A 14428-nucleotide genomic window follows, 5' to 3' on the forward strand; every position below is an offset into this window, starting at 1 on the left:
TTTCTTTTTCAAAGAAACAAGATGTTTGTACTGTTCAAATGGCATAGTAATCGTAAAGATCACAACATACAAAGCAAGAGTTCTTCTTTCAGCACTAAAATGAAACAATGATGGGTTCTTCTCCCATCAGAAAATCCTTAATGCTGCTACTTAATCCAATATTTTTATTGTTACAACATTCCTTAAAGCAGCATATCCAATTATTAGGTATACTTGTTGAACCATGGAACCTACATCAAGTTCTGCAAATCTCTGCCAAAGATAAACAGCATGAGGTACAGATAATGTACAAGTGAAGTGAGCTGCAACAGAAGAAAAAAATAAAAAAAATCATTCAAATTCAAAATTCAAGAGATAATATTGATGATTTAATAATTAATATCCATTAATAATCCCTTAAAAAGGGACATATAATTTTGATGATTTTATAGTTAATATCCATTTAATAGTTAATAGCATTAACATATTCCTTAAAAAGGGGCATAAATTTTAACGCGTAAAAAAAAACCTCAATCGACTAAAAACATAAAGTGGGAAATCAACATATAACATTTTTCATTTAAAAGAAATAAACTAATGATATGTAAATAAAAATAATTTTAAAATGCTTAGGTGGCCATTAGTCCAAGCAATTTGATCAAATCTTTAAAAGACACAAAAGGTAGAAAAAGAGTGGGACATTCTAATTTTCCTTAAATAGACGGTTCGGATCATTAAAATTCGATGTAATGTGGACTCACAACTAATCCCCATTTTCATAAAAAAAATATGAAAATCCCTTCCTTTAAAAGCAGGCTTCCTACATGTATATATATCCGTGCAAATTCCCGCCAAAACGTTCTGCCTTGTGAAGATGAACTTAGTTTTTCCAATGTCGTTGCACAAAATCTATTCCTTCGAATCCCAACTGATAAGTTCAAAGATAAGAACGGCAGTTAGTTACGAATGCGAGAGGGAATGCGCGACCGAATGCGAGAGATGCGAGACCGAATGCAGCTTTTGCAGCAGAGAGCATAAAGAATTCTGAAGGTGACAATTGGTGGATTAATCCCACATAAAGGAAAAGAAATTCTTGGTGGAAAGAAAGGGCTACAGGGACAACCATAATTTCCATCTAGATCCTTGACACTAAGCAAAATGGAGAAGGGTGATCATATAAGAGCTGGACGAGAGTAGTGATTTGAATAGGCCCATAATACACGATAGGCCCTGGATGTGGGATAAATTATTAATTGAGGGCCAACTTGATAGCCCAAATGGGCTGGGATCTTTGTAGATCTTTCCACATCTCTGTCTCATGCCACGATAGATAACAATATCACAATGGACTCTAGCTCTCCATTGCCTAGAAACATCTTCGAAGACTTGGGGCTGAAGAGAAACCTTGGAAAGAATAAGGGACTCTCTGAGTTGCAAAGGCCGGGGAAGAAACCAAAGTCAGGAGGTTGCTTAGGGGTTCGTGGGGGTAGAAAGAGAAGTCGTTTTGATGGAATGCCCTGTGGGAATAATGGTCCTCGATGGAGAAGGTTATCTTAGTGGATGAGGAGCTTTAAGATGAACCAATTACAGAGGACGATAACATCTGAGATTATTTAGATGGTGCTGTGAAAGTTGATATAGAGGTGCTCAATGCGCGAAGTGCGAGGAAACAATCCCAGGTGGTGGCGGCTGGCCTAAATCAGCTGCAAAATCACCACGATTAACTTATCATGGAACTGTCCTGGTCTCGGGTTCGAGCTCTACACAGTCTCATAAGAATGCATAGACCCTATGTGGTGTTTCTATCAGAGACTAAGATGCAATGCCATAGATTAGAAGGAGTAAGAAGGATGATGTGATATAGTTGGGGGTTTAATGTCCCTCCAATTGGAGCGGTTGAAAGACTGAGCTTATGGTGGCACGAGCCAATTAAAATTCAGGTTTTGTTGTCAACAAAAAATATTATTCATACATCCATGAGGGAATTTGGGAATCGTGATTGGATCCAAGCATCTTGGATTTATGGAAATCCATATCGCGTAGAAAAGATGGAGTTTTGGAACTAGCTCACTACGATTTTGGTGTCTGCAGAGTGTCCATGGTTTTGCGGGGGTGACTTAAATGAGATATTGTGGGAATTTGAGAAAACGGGAGGTTGTGATGATTTCCATACTAGACCACGCTTCCTACATGAATTCATGACAAATATGAAGCTGATTGACCTTGGCGTGGGCCGAAATATACTTGGAGAGAGGTACTAGGAATAACAGTCTTGTGCAAGAAAGGCTTGACCGTGGCCTTGCCAATGATTGCTGGCAGGTTTGATGGCCCTCAACCTGGGTCACCCATGGCACCGTGAGGGGATCTGGCCATTGCCATATTATTATCAACACGGAGCCTTCGAATGCTAAAAGGAAAAAATTATTTAGATTTGAGGTTTTTTGGCCAATTAAGGATGGCTGTCGGGAGGTAATTCAGCGAAGTGAGAATTAATGGTGTGAGGACCCATGTTGATAGTGGTTGCGACGCCTAAATTCATGTAAAGGAAGCCTTTTGAATTGGAGTAGGCAAAGGTTTCGTGGTGACCGAGAGGAGATTGGGGCTCAAATAAATCAGTTTGAGCAGCTTCAAAACAATTGGGAGGCGAATGTTAAGGAGACTCGATCTCTCTCTGGTCTAATTGATAAGTTGGAGGCAAGAGACAAATTGTTCTGGCGACAGCATTCCCGTGTTAAATGGTTGTAGAAGGGGGACTCTAACTCTAGGTTTAATGGACATTTGGACATAGCATGTCTCCCTGCATCTTCCCCAGTTTCAATCGATATTAACCTGTGGACATAACATGTTTTGATAACTTGAAGGTCATATAAAAGGGAAGCAATTAGAACTTGTGTTTTGGCTGTGTTTTTTTAACAATGAATTACTGGTCCCATAAGTTCTACAATTAATCAAATACTTGCACTTTAGGAGAATCAACATGCTAAAAATCCGATTCACTAAACAGTGTTATTTCAAAGAGGCTACTTCAACCCATACCATGCCAAAACAGATATAAGACCTGTATTATAAGCAGATGCAACACAGCAGCAGTTTCTAAACATATACAACGCAAATAATTACATCAATATCTCAAACCTCGACCATAATCAAGAGCAAGAACAAGGGTGTAACCTCATCCTCAAACCCCAATCATAGTTTGGAAGCGGTCAACAGTGGCCCAACAAAGTAAATAGATCAAAGACTTGGGTTCTAAACCTGAGTTCTAAACACATTAAAGAATTTAGTTTCTAAACTAAGTAAACATATCAAAAACTCAATTTTGAGATTCTAGACACAAACATAAAAAGCATCAAATCATCTGGTGTTAACCATTATTCAAAGGCTCGACTGAGGCCAGATCCTTCTCTATTACACTATGGGTCATAGTCTCAAAGCGATTGCCAGTGTCTGACATGTAATTCCATACATCTTCGTATGGTATAGCGCCGAGTTGGATGGCTTCAGTAACAACATAGACATACGTCGAATACGACGACCTTGGGCCACAAGAAAGTCCAGGGGAGAAACTTTGATAGCCATATTTGGAACAACACTTGCAACTCTAGCAATAACACCTGCACCTCCGGCAGTCACAACTGCACCTGCAATTCGCCAGTGACCTAGCATGTTCTGTAAGAACCTTAGAGCAAGCTGCAATGTTGAAAGAGATGCGCATCGCAGGTTACGAACCATTCTTGCGAAAGGTTGTGCTGTTCGTGCAGCGGAATAGGTTGTGTAGGACGTTCAGTAGGGAAAGCTAATTGAAAGGCAAAATATCCAATGACACTAGCAATAGCTACGATTGATACCACTGTCATTACAAACTAACATAACAAAATGAAAAGTCAGAAGACCATCCAACCTAGACATATCAACAAATGAATATTACACAAAAACTGAACAATTGCATAGAAAATGAATTACCAGAAACCCTGCGAGGAGAGAATGGTATAGCAAGGATATAGCGTTGGTAATGAAAGATACAATGGTTCTGCACCCATATATGTATAGCCTAACGAAACCTCTTAGCAAATGCCACATACCACACTTAAGTGGCAAGTGACACCAATTCCGCCTCCAAGAATCTAGTACAACACACAAACCCCACTTAGGAAACTTAATAAGACCTTATTATATAGGTGCAGAACCATTGTATCTTTCATTCCCAACACGTATATCCTTGCTATACCATTCTCTCCCTGCAGGATTTCTGGTAATTCATTTTCTATGCAATTGTTTAGTTATTGTATAATATTCATTTGTTGATATGTCTAGGTTGGATGGTCTTTTGACTTTTCATTTTGTTATGTTAGTTTGTAATGACAGTGGTATCAATCGTAGCTGTTGCTAGTGTCATTGGATATTTTACCTTTCAATTAGTTTTCCTTGTTGAATGTCCTACACAACCTATTCCGCTGCACGAATAGCATGACCTTCCGCAAGAATGGTTTGTAACCGTGACGCGCATCTTGTTCAACATTACAGCTTGCTCTGAGGTTCCTACAGAACATGCTAGGTCACTGGCGAATTACAGGTGCAATTGTGATTACTGGAGCTGCATAGTGTTATTGCTAGAGTTGCAGGTGTTGTTCCAAATATAGCTATCAAAGTTTCTCCCCTAGACTTCCTTATGGCCCAAGGTCATCGTATTCCGACGTATGTCTATGTTGTTATTGAAGCCATCCAACTCGGCGCTATACCATACGAAGATGTATGGAATTACGTGTCAGACACTGCCAATCGCTTTAAGACTATGACCCACAGTGTAATAGAGAAGGATCTGGCCTCAGTCGAGCCCTTGAATAATGGTTGACACCAGATGATTTGATGCTTTTATGTTTGTATCTAGAATCTCGAAACTGAGTTTTTGATAGTTTACTTAGTTTAGAAACTCAATTCTTTAATGTGTTTAGAAACTCAGTTTAGAAACCCAAGGCATTGATTTATTTAGAAACTGAGTTTTTGATATGTTTACTTAGTTTAGAAACTCAGCTCTCCACCGCGGACCACTATTCCCACAAGGCATTCCATCAAACTACTTCTCTTTCTACCCCACAAACCCCTAAGCAACCTCCTGACTTTGGTTTCTTCCCCGGCTTTTGCAACTTAGAGAGCCACTTATTTTTTCCAATGTTTCTCTTTAGCCCCAAGTCTTCAAAGATGTTTCCGGGCAATGGAGAGCTAGAGTCCATTGTGATACTGATATCCATCGTGGCATGAGACAGAGATGTGGAAAGATCTACAAAGATCCCGAGCCCACTTGGGCTATCAGGTTGGCCCCCAATTAATAATCTATCCCCATCTTGGGACTATCATGTATTATGGGCATATTCAAATTACTACTCCCGTCCGAACTCTTATATGATCACCCTTCTCCATTTTGCTTGGTGTCAGGGATCTAGATGGAAATTACGGTTGTCCTCGTAGCCCTTTCTTTCCACCAAGAATTTCTGTTCCTTTACGTGCCAACTTGCCGACGTCCCATCTTATATATGTCTTATCTCTTTTATGTTGATTTTAGATTTATATCAGCTTTTTACATTTTTTGTTATATTTATTTGTTTTTACATACTTTTATTTATTTTAACATAGAACTCGTTAAACTCCCGGTCGATCTGTATTTCAAATCGGCATGGAGTCGAACAGGCTCTGGGCCGTAAAACTATCCGGATCGGGACAGATCAGTCGGATCGTGTGGGATTCTTAATCTACTCCGATCAGCTTGTAAAATTCCTTATAAATATAGATGCATAATAACAATTTCAGTATCTTGCAAGAACCGTAACAAACCTATCTCGCGCATTTGCTCTCAAGAACCCAATGAACCGATCTCGCGCTTCCGATCTCCTGCAATTGACAAGGTAGATCAATCTCCCTCGCCTCTCTCTCTCCCTCTCCTGATTGTCAACTGCTTGCTATTTGATTTAGGTTATTTCGTTTTCCTAATTAGGTGTCTGCAATTGTCGTTGCTTTTTTGAGTTGGCTGACATCTGCTGTTGATGCGATCAATTTCGATCCACTAAGGCATAAGTAACATTACCTTTCCTTGCCAAATTGAATTATTTTCGAACAATTTCTTGTTTTTGATTAGGGTTTAATTTTGGATTTGTGTTTTGTTGGGTGTTTGTTCCTAAAATTGGATCTTTCTTTAATTCTTTCTTTTAATGTGATATCTGCGTATCTTTTTCAACCCTATCAGATTTAACTTAATATTTAATTTAGAATTGTTATCTCATTGAAACAGTTGTTTTCAGGTAAAAAAATTGGACTTAATAGTTGATTTTTTTTTTTTTTTTTGTTCATTTAGATGTTTTGATCTATTTTCTTTCATAGTTCAAAATCTTCAGTCATTTCCTTAACGGTTCTTCGATTTGCTTTTTAAATGTTTGATAACTGCATGTTTTTTTTTATCAGATTGATATCTTCAGAATCTTTGATTGAATTGTTTAGACTTGTTTTAACTTCATATCTAAGTTGTGATAAGTCTCTATTTATTAGGGTTTAGTTGTGTTTCCCCTATTAGGTTTAACTAGCAATGGTGCCCGCGTGATGCTGCGGGTTTTAAAACCATATTAAACATGGAGAGAGTTCTAAATACCTATGATATACAACACTATTTGCATTCATGTGGAAATCTATTTACAACGATATGTTCAACAACTAACATATATGTGCCTATATTGTAGTCATTGGTTTCTGGTGCGAAGTTCACGGATTTGCAGAACCAGAAGGGAAGAATTGCTGTACAAAGTTAAATCAATGGTATATACTACTACAACTATTAAAATTAAAACAAAATTCAAGTTTTTGTATTGAAATTTAATTGGGTTTATGCGATAATTAATCGCTCAAACAAATAAAATTGATAAAATGAATTGATGATGGTACCTCAAATTGTCCAGAATTGCTAACGGAGGGGATGAGCTTTGCAATGTGAAGGGATACATCATTGTCATTGTTAATTAAGTATATAGTAACTTCTATAGAAACTTCAATTACATCTTCATGTTCCACGTTGAAGGACTCCTTTTTGTGTTTAATCAGAAGCGTACAAACACATTGTTCTGAAATTACAAAACAACAATAAAATGAAGATATTACAGCTTTTGATAATATAATATAAAAAATTGTCTTAAAGAAGATATTAGATGCTAATCTCAAAAGAGTCTGCTACACCTCCTAAAATTTGCAATACTAATTTTGATCAACGAAAAAAAACATCTATCAAGAGACAGTAAAATAGTAAAACAACTTAATTTCTTTAAAAAAAATTGTGCAAAAATTTCATGAAATTTTGGTAAAGATGGAAAAGAAAGGGGTTAAGACAATCAAGACTAATGAAAATTATGATATTGTTTTAACATTAACTCAGTTTGATCTTGATCACCAGCATTAATAAAACGAATGACTTCAACTTGGGCAAGCAAAAAATTAAATTAGACGTAAGCCAAGTAACTTAGAATTTAACCATATCAAAAAAGCAATGATAATCAAACTAACCTCTTCTTTTCATATGAAGTAGAATCTGTTCTTTATTTTGCCTTTGTGAAGAATGCAACTTTCACCCTCTACACACAAAATGCATGCATTGCAAATGGTCAGCAACAATATCAAAACTATACATATACGGTATTGTATATGTATCCTGGAATATATTGTATATGTATCATATACTATATTGTATATGAATTTGGACATAAGGTATAAAGATTTACTAACATAATTAAGCTTAAATTTATCAAAAGAAGTAATTACAAATTGAAATCAAACGATATTATAGTTGTTAAAAAAATCTGGCTAAATTTTACAAATAGCATTATAAATTGCTAATAAAAAATAACACTACTGAAAATACTCACTACTCAAATCTGCAATCCTATTAAAAACACATCACTAAAAATTAACTCCAAGGAAAGGGGGATTAGCAAATTATACCTTTTAAAGACTTGAAATTGTTTTATCTATATCTTGAGCTGGCCCCGCTAGATTTGAATCCTCAGTTGACTTAGAGGGAGGACAGACATGAAAATAAGTCACCTTGCAAGCAGAGACTAAATGCTTTTTTTTCCTTTTGATCACCCAGGTTGTTATTCGACTCAAGAAATCCTGAAACCAACCACGCAATTAAATTAAGACCACAATGCACTAAAAATATCCCAAACGATCCCAAATTTTGGAACTGCTTTAAACCAACCTACCTTGAAATTATAGCTGCTTGAGAAATTTGCTTCAACCTGAGAGAAGCAGAAGAAGAGTGCCACCCGTCCCCTTCCTTTCTACGACGACGGACACTCATACAGAAGGGGTAAATCCGTGATTTTACTATACAATACATAAAAAAAGTCGAGAATTGTTAGCAAATGAAGGGTAATTGCGTCAATCAACTAACACTCTTGAGTCTAAATAAAATGGCAGCATGAGATCACAAAAGGTTTTGAAGCAAGGCACCATTTATTAAACTTCGAATCATATAAAAGAGAAACTTAACTCTCCTGAAAGATGAAACTATAGTATTGTCATCATTGACTTAATTAACTAAATAATAAGAAATGCAGAGTAGCGTGTCAAAGAACCATTTGAACGTTGAGCACACTTATTAGTAGCCTAGAGATGGTAAAGCAGGTTTCCATATGAAGCAAAAGAGAAGTTCAAAACTACTTAACCCGTCGTGAATAAAAGCCTACACACACTGAGGGAATAGCCAAAACTCTCAATACCATCTGCATCCATTTATCAAAACGTTTTTTGTTTGTCCTAATAAGCAAGCCTCAAAGGAAAAACTAAAATTATTTACCTTGAGCACAAAGGGTTTCGAAAACTGCACACAAAAGCCCGAAGAAATGTAGAGCAACATCTCCTGAAACAAAAAACATAAGCAAATCATACACTCAGGTGACGAATCTAACGATATAAACAGAACACTCTAAATTAGATAAACAAAATTCATACGCAAATTCCATCTGAATATCGAAAGTTGTCAGCGAGATTCTATCACCTAAGCAAATATCTCCATCATCATCACATTCAAATCAACTTTAGTTAATTGAATTAACTTTAATGATTGTAATAGGAAGTAATGATTATGTCCAACCTTCGGGACAACATTTGTAGGCTATATCTGCAAAAAAGTACTAAAAAAGTAGAAAAACTCACCAACGAACGCCAGACTTTAAAAAAAGGGACCCTGATAAAATCGAAAAACCAACAAAATTCGTATCAACAGAAGATAAGATAAGGTGTAATAATGAGGCTACATACCTTATTATATACCTTGAGCACAAAGTGGTTCCAACGTTGCATACGAAAGCCCCAAAATTCCAACATGACCGTCTTCTAAAACTGAAAAATCGAATCAGATCAGATACCACACTCAGCATCCATGCGCATACACAAAACCCCCAAAAGTATAAACGCAAAATTTAAACACAAAACCCCCAAAATTATAAAATCAAAATATAATGTACTACCCCTTCTCTCCCGTTTTTCTCTCACCCTCTGCAAATCACCTACCTCCGTCTCTCCCTATACACTCCCTACCTCCCTCATTAAATCAAAACTCTCAAACCCAATTCAATGCCTCATCAGAACCCATAAAGTATCTAATTAATTTTTTACCCAAACAAAGAATTCAATTTTTAATGTTTTAAAATTGAAGAAAACAAAACCCACAGCTTTGGGGAAAAAAAAAACTCCCAGATGCAGGATTCAAAGAACTTACCAGAAAACATTAGCCTTTTTGGCTAAAAATCATCTTCAATCCAAATCAAAAGGCTGAAGAAGCTTAAACTGCTTCCGGTTTTTTTTAGCGAGCCAAGATTTGTCAGGGACAGAAAAACCTAAAAATATCCCAAACGATCCCAAATTTAGGGCTTTAAACCAACCTACCATGAAATTATAGCCGCTTGAGAAATCTTCTTCAAATCAGAACAGAAGAAGCAGCACAGACTGCCTTTCTTGAAAAATCCAAAATTTGAGTGTAATGAGAGAGTAAATGAGGCGTGGGAGAGACTGAGAGAGCAATTAGTGGGGTGTAATGATGAGTCTGATGAATTGGTTGGGTGACGGAAACCAAAGGAGAATTCTAGAGATCCACCCGAGAGAAGCAGAAAGAGTGCCGCATGTCCCCTTCCTTTCCACGATGGCGGACACGCGTAGATAAGGGTTTAAAAAATTAAGAAAAGACTAAAAGAAAGACTCCAGAGGAATGGGTGGATAGAAAGGGCAAATTCGGAATTTTACTGTACAAAAAAGACAAAAAGTAGTGGCTGAAGACTAACTTGAGGGGCGTTTTGGTCCGCACACTGCCCTAGAACAGTAACCAGAAGTTTGAGTTTTAGTATATATAAATAAATTTATGCGATTTGGAATTGTTATCACATTGAAACGGTTGTGTTAACTCATAAGCATATGATATTTAAGGTGTGACAAGTCTCTGTTTTTAGGTACTACTAGGCAAACATGCTTTATTCTTATTTTGCTCATGATATAATTTTATTGTCTATAAATTTATTTCAATTTTTTTTCCTCGCCTAGGATGCTTCCTTAATGACCAACATAGCATAGGACAACTTTTAGTGTTGCAGTAAACAACATTTCCCATTAATTTTTTGGACAGGAAGCAATTTGTGTTTTTTCTTATCCAAAGAACTTTGTAATATTTTTAATAGACGAAACAGATTTCTCTGTTGATATTTAAATTTGTTTCAATTTTTCAAGGTTGGGTATAATTTGCATTGGCATTGATAACTCAGTTTTTGACTCAAACATTGTTTATGAAGATTGAAATTGCGTAATCTTTTATATGGTTTTCAATCCCGTGGCAACGTGCGGGTACAAATTCTAGTTTGATCTAAAGGATCAAAATTTGAAATGGATATGGATGCTTACGGGTAATTGTTGTAGGAAAGATAGAAAATTTGGACCATTGGGTTGTATGTAAATTCCTTTGCACAGAGTTTAAAAAATATGGCAATTTGTGGCATATGTTGAATGACATAGTTGAAAGATTTAAAACTGATATGTACAATCAATTTTTATGTCTAAAACTATAGCATTAGCCAAAGATGTTGGGTCTATATACCAATCATGTGTTATTAAAAGTTTATCGACCTATATAGATGATTTCAAACATGTGATAACAAAGTTCCCTATAAGTTTGCTGGAAGCGGGAGATGTATTTAGTTTTTGGAGGTAAGACAATTTTTAACTCTATGAGTTTATCAATCAAAGAACTCTATTTGCTTCCAATTGCTTTATTGCTAGCTGAATCTAGTTCTTCTCTTCCTCTTTCTCTAATTGAAATTGAGTTATATAGTGAAGTTTACATAAGAGTAAAAAATGAACTTCTTTACAATAATTTATGATGAAAATCTATAAGTACCAATCAAAATTATATAGGGGAAAGAAACCTTACCAAATTTGAGGCACAAATGATCAAACTCTGAAGCCCTTCATTTCACAATTTTTTTCCAACGACCAAATAAACTTCTAAAAAAAAAACCTGTAGAATCCAGAGCAAGCATGACAATAGAAGGATATAACAAAAATGATTTACCAAAATATATATAGGACAATCACATCTTTATCTATCCCTATTACAAAATTCAAGATACAAATGGGGGCAATAAAAATAAGGAAAACTAACAAAAAGTCCTTAAAAACTTTAGTTTTAACGAAAAAGACAAAATAAAGGTGCAATTGAATAGTACTAAGAGTGACTTTTCAAGGTAAAAATGTCATTTTCGTTAAAAGTGAACAGTACCGGAAGTGTTTCATTAAAGTTCCCATAAAAATACTGTATATAACATTCTCTCCAAACAATCCATTGTCAATATTAGTAAGTATCGTTTTTCTACTTGCTCTTTATTATATATTTGTTCACATTCTACCATTTTGGAAAACATTTTGCTGTTATAAACCAATTTGGTTCATTTTTGACAATTTGATATTTCCAATTCGGTGGATATGTTTTATCGAGAGATCTGGCCACAGTTGACTGTCTATGCACAGCTTTCAAATTAGTTAACAAAAAAGAAAACAAACGCGTGTTTAAAACTTGAAAAAACAGACAAACTATTGACCTACACACAGCTTTCAAATTGGTTCAGCAAAAACAAAGCCATCACATTCTTTCAAATTTTGAGCCAACTATTTTGTTATCTAAATCTTACCCTAAAACAGTTTAAAGATTGAAAAGTTGCATAAACTGTTGTAATTCTAACACAAAGACAACCTGCAAAACAAACAGATGAAAAAAAAAACGATGAGTAATAGAACTCACAGATCATAATATACAAAATTCCTTAAACACAACACAAATTACCATGTAAGTCCTGAATCAATTAAAAAAAAATCCAGATGAGGTCAATCCATTCTTGTCTTACACTCTTCTATCTTTCTTTTGTTTTTCTACCACAAATTATAAATCTTTTTCCCACCCTTGCCACTTCAATAGTATCCCACCTTAACATTTTATATCTTCCTTGCAAACCACCGCTCTTAAATTAAAAACAACTATTATTTACACAGTTTATTTAATCATTTTTTTTAGTATAAACAGTGTTGTCCTTGATTGAATAATAATGTCAAACAAAATCAAGATAAAAATATAACCACCCAATAAGAATGACTTACCGAATTACATCACAATAACAAAAGGTAAAGAATAAATAAAAAGGCAAGTAAATGGCATTATATCAATTGATTGAGCACCTAATTTGACTAAATCCGAAATCTCAGCTATACACGAAGGGCAACAATGCAAAAAAGAAAAATCATTATTTCCCCAAAATCAGAAGACAACCGAGTTATCCAGCTACACTTACGATCCAACCACATAAAAGAAATCTTCTAAATCGGAAAAAACTCTCCTTTTTCTTACACACACACACACACACACACACACACACACACATATATATATATTTATAAAATCATTCTCCTTTTAGCTACTTCAGTAATATGCAAAGTTAGGGACCTCAAGCTAACCTTCCAATCCACTATTTCATTATGCAAGTCTGACCCCAGTGTTTTAAAATTGCAAAAATTAGTCCAAATCACAACCCAAAACCCAAACAAAACCCCAAATCTATTTTTCTTGAACAAAATTATTGGGTTTTTTTTTAAATTATATTCAAAGTTTTTTCCATTTTTAATCTCTTTTCCTTAGAATTTTCTTTTATTCCAAACTTGGTTTGTGAAATTATTAGGTTTTGATTACCCAGAAATATGAATTGTTAGGTCCGAATTAATAATTCTCTAGAGGCGAAAACATGCAACACTTTCTTGCAAAGGACAGATCAAAAGAGCAGAAAAATATTTTGAACCCAACCAAATAGAAGCAGAAATTAACAATTCTAACATATAATCGAAGAACAGCAAAGCAAAAGCCTCAAGATTTTGAACAAAAAAACCTACAAAGAAAGAGGGGCTGTGATTTTAACACTTAAACTTGAATAAAACCAAATCCACAAATTTGGAAAAAGAACTGGCAGATGCAAGAATCGAATAGCTTACCGGAAAATGATGAAGTCACAAAACCACTGGGATCAACATAGAAGATAGCGAGAGAAAACAAACGACGGCAAAAGCCGAGAACTAAAAAGAGTGAAAGAATAACTGGACTTGAGTTTGGTGGGTGAATGAGGATGAATGTAGGGATATAGGGTTTATATGGACAAAAAAAAAAGGATAAAGTTCTAGACAATGTCATGTGGCACTATGTGATTGCTTGAAAATCTTATCGAAATCTTGACTAAATTATTTCAAACAGATTGTGACACATGGCACGTCAGGATTGGTTGAAAATCTAATCAGAAATCTATTCACAAAATAGTATGTTTGGATAATGACACGTGGCGTGACAATATTGGTTGCTAATATAATCGGAAACTTGGCTAAATTATTGTAAACAGATACTGACACGTGGGGGGTTGGGATTGGTTGAAAATCTTATTGGATCTATCCACAAAATAGTTCTTTCGGATAATGACACGTGGCGTGACAAGATTGGTTAAAAATCCTATCCGAAATTAAAATTCATTTATTTATTTATTATTTTATTAAAAAAATTAATAATATTTTAAATGGACTAGATGCCAGCACATTTTGTAAAGGTGTAGATTGTTTGTGCCAACACATTTTTTAGACTTTGTGCTAGTGCATTTTTTAGGAATGTAGATACATTTGACAAATTACTGTTTATCGGAGTCTACCACTGTTCATTGAAATTTAAGTAGGGCTAAATGCCAGCGCATTTTTTTAAGGGTGAGGTTGCTCTCACAGACTTACACAGTAGGACACTAAAACCTCATTCCTCTCTATCCGCAACCAACAATGTCAAGAATCGAAGCCTTCTAAAAGCTTACGGCCTGCTCCTTGTTGCATCTTTTCTTCCACAATCCTCCACCAC

At 35.4% G+C, this 14428-nt stretch overlaps 2 long non-coding RNA genes across 26 annotated transcripts; one reads left to right on the forward strand and one right to left on the reverse strand.

The window, feature by feature from the left end:
• Window positions 1–67: 67 nt before the first annotated feature.
• On the reverse strand, window positions 68–13677 carry LOC103945305. 25 transcript variants are annotated; one of them, XR_007254417.1, is made up of 9 exons: window positions 13534–13674; window positions 12189–12250; window positions 11432–11518; window positions 9737–9854; window positions 8813–9357; window positions 8217–8340; window positions 7954–8124; window positions 7519–7586; window positions 6806–7082 (listed from the first exon to the last, which is right to left on the reverse strand). It is a non-coding gene; the product is annotated as an uncharacterized LOC103945305 (long non-coding RNA). The 25 variants fall into 25 exon arrangements; XR_007254413.1 differs by having other exon boundaries at window positions 11432–12250; window positions 13534–13677; XR_007254420.1 differs by lacking the exon at window positions 12189–12250 and having other exon boundaries at window positions 13534–13548.
• On the forward strand, window positions 3669–7031 carry LOC125472466. Its single transcript, XR_007254431.1, has 2 exons — window positions 3669–5879; window positions 5969–7031. It is a non-coding gene; the product is annotated as an uncharacterized LOC125472466 (long non-coding RNA).
• Window positions 13678–14428: the final 751 nt, after the last annotated feature.

The sequence above is a fragment of a genome, unplaced genomic scaffold (genome assembly GCF_019419815.1).
Source record: "Pyrus x bretschneideri cultivar Hongxiangsu unplaced genomic scaffold, Pyrus_bretschneideri_v1 Contig7, whole genome shotgun sequence".
Taxonomy (NCBI): domain Eukaryota; kingdom Viridiplantae; phylum Streptophyta; class Magnoliopsida; order Rosales; family Rosaceae; genus Pyrus; species Pyrus x bretschneideri.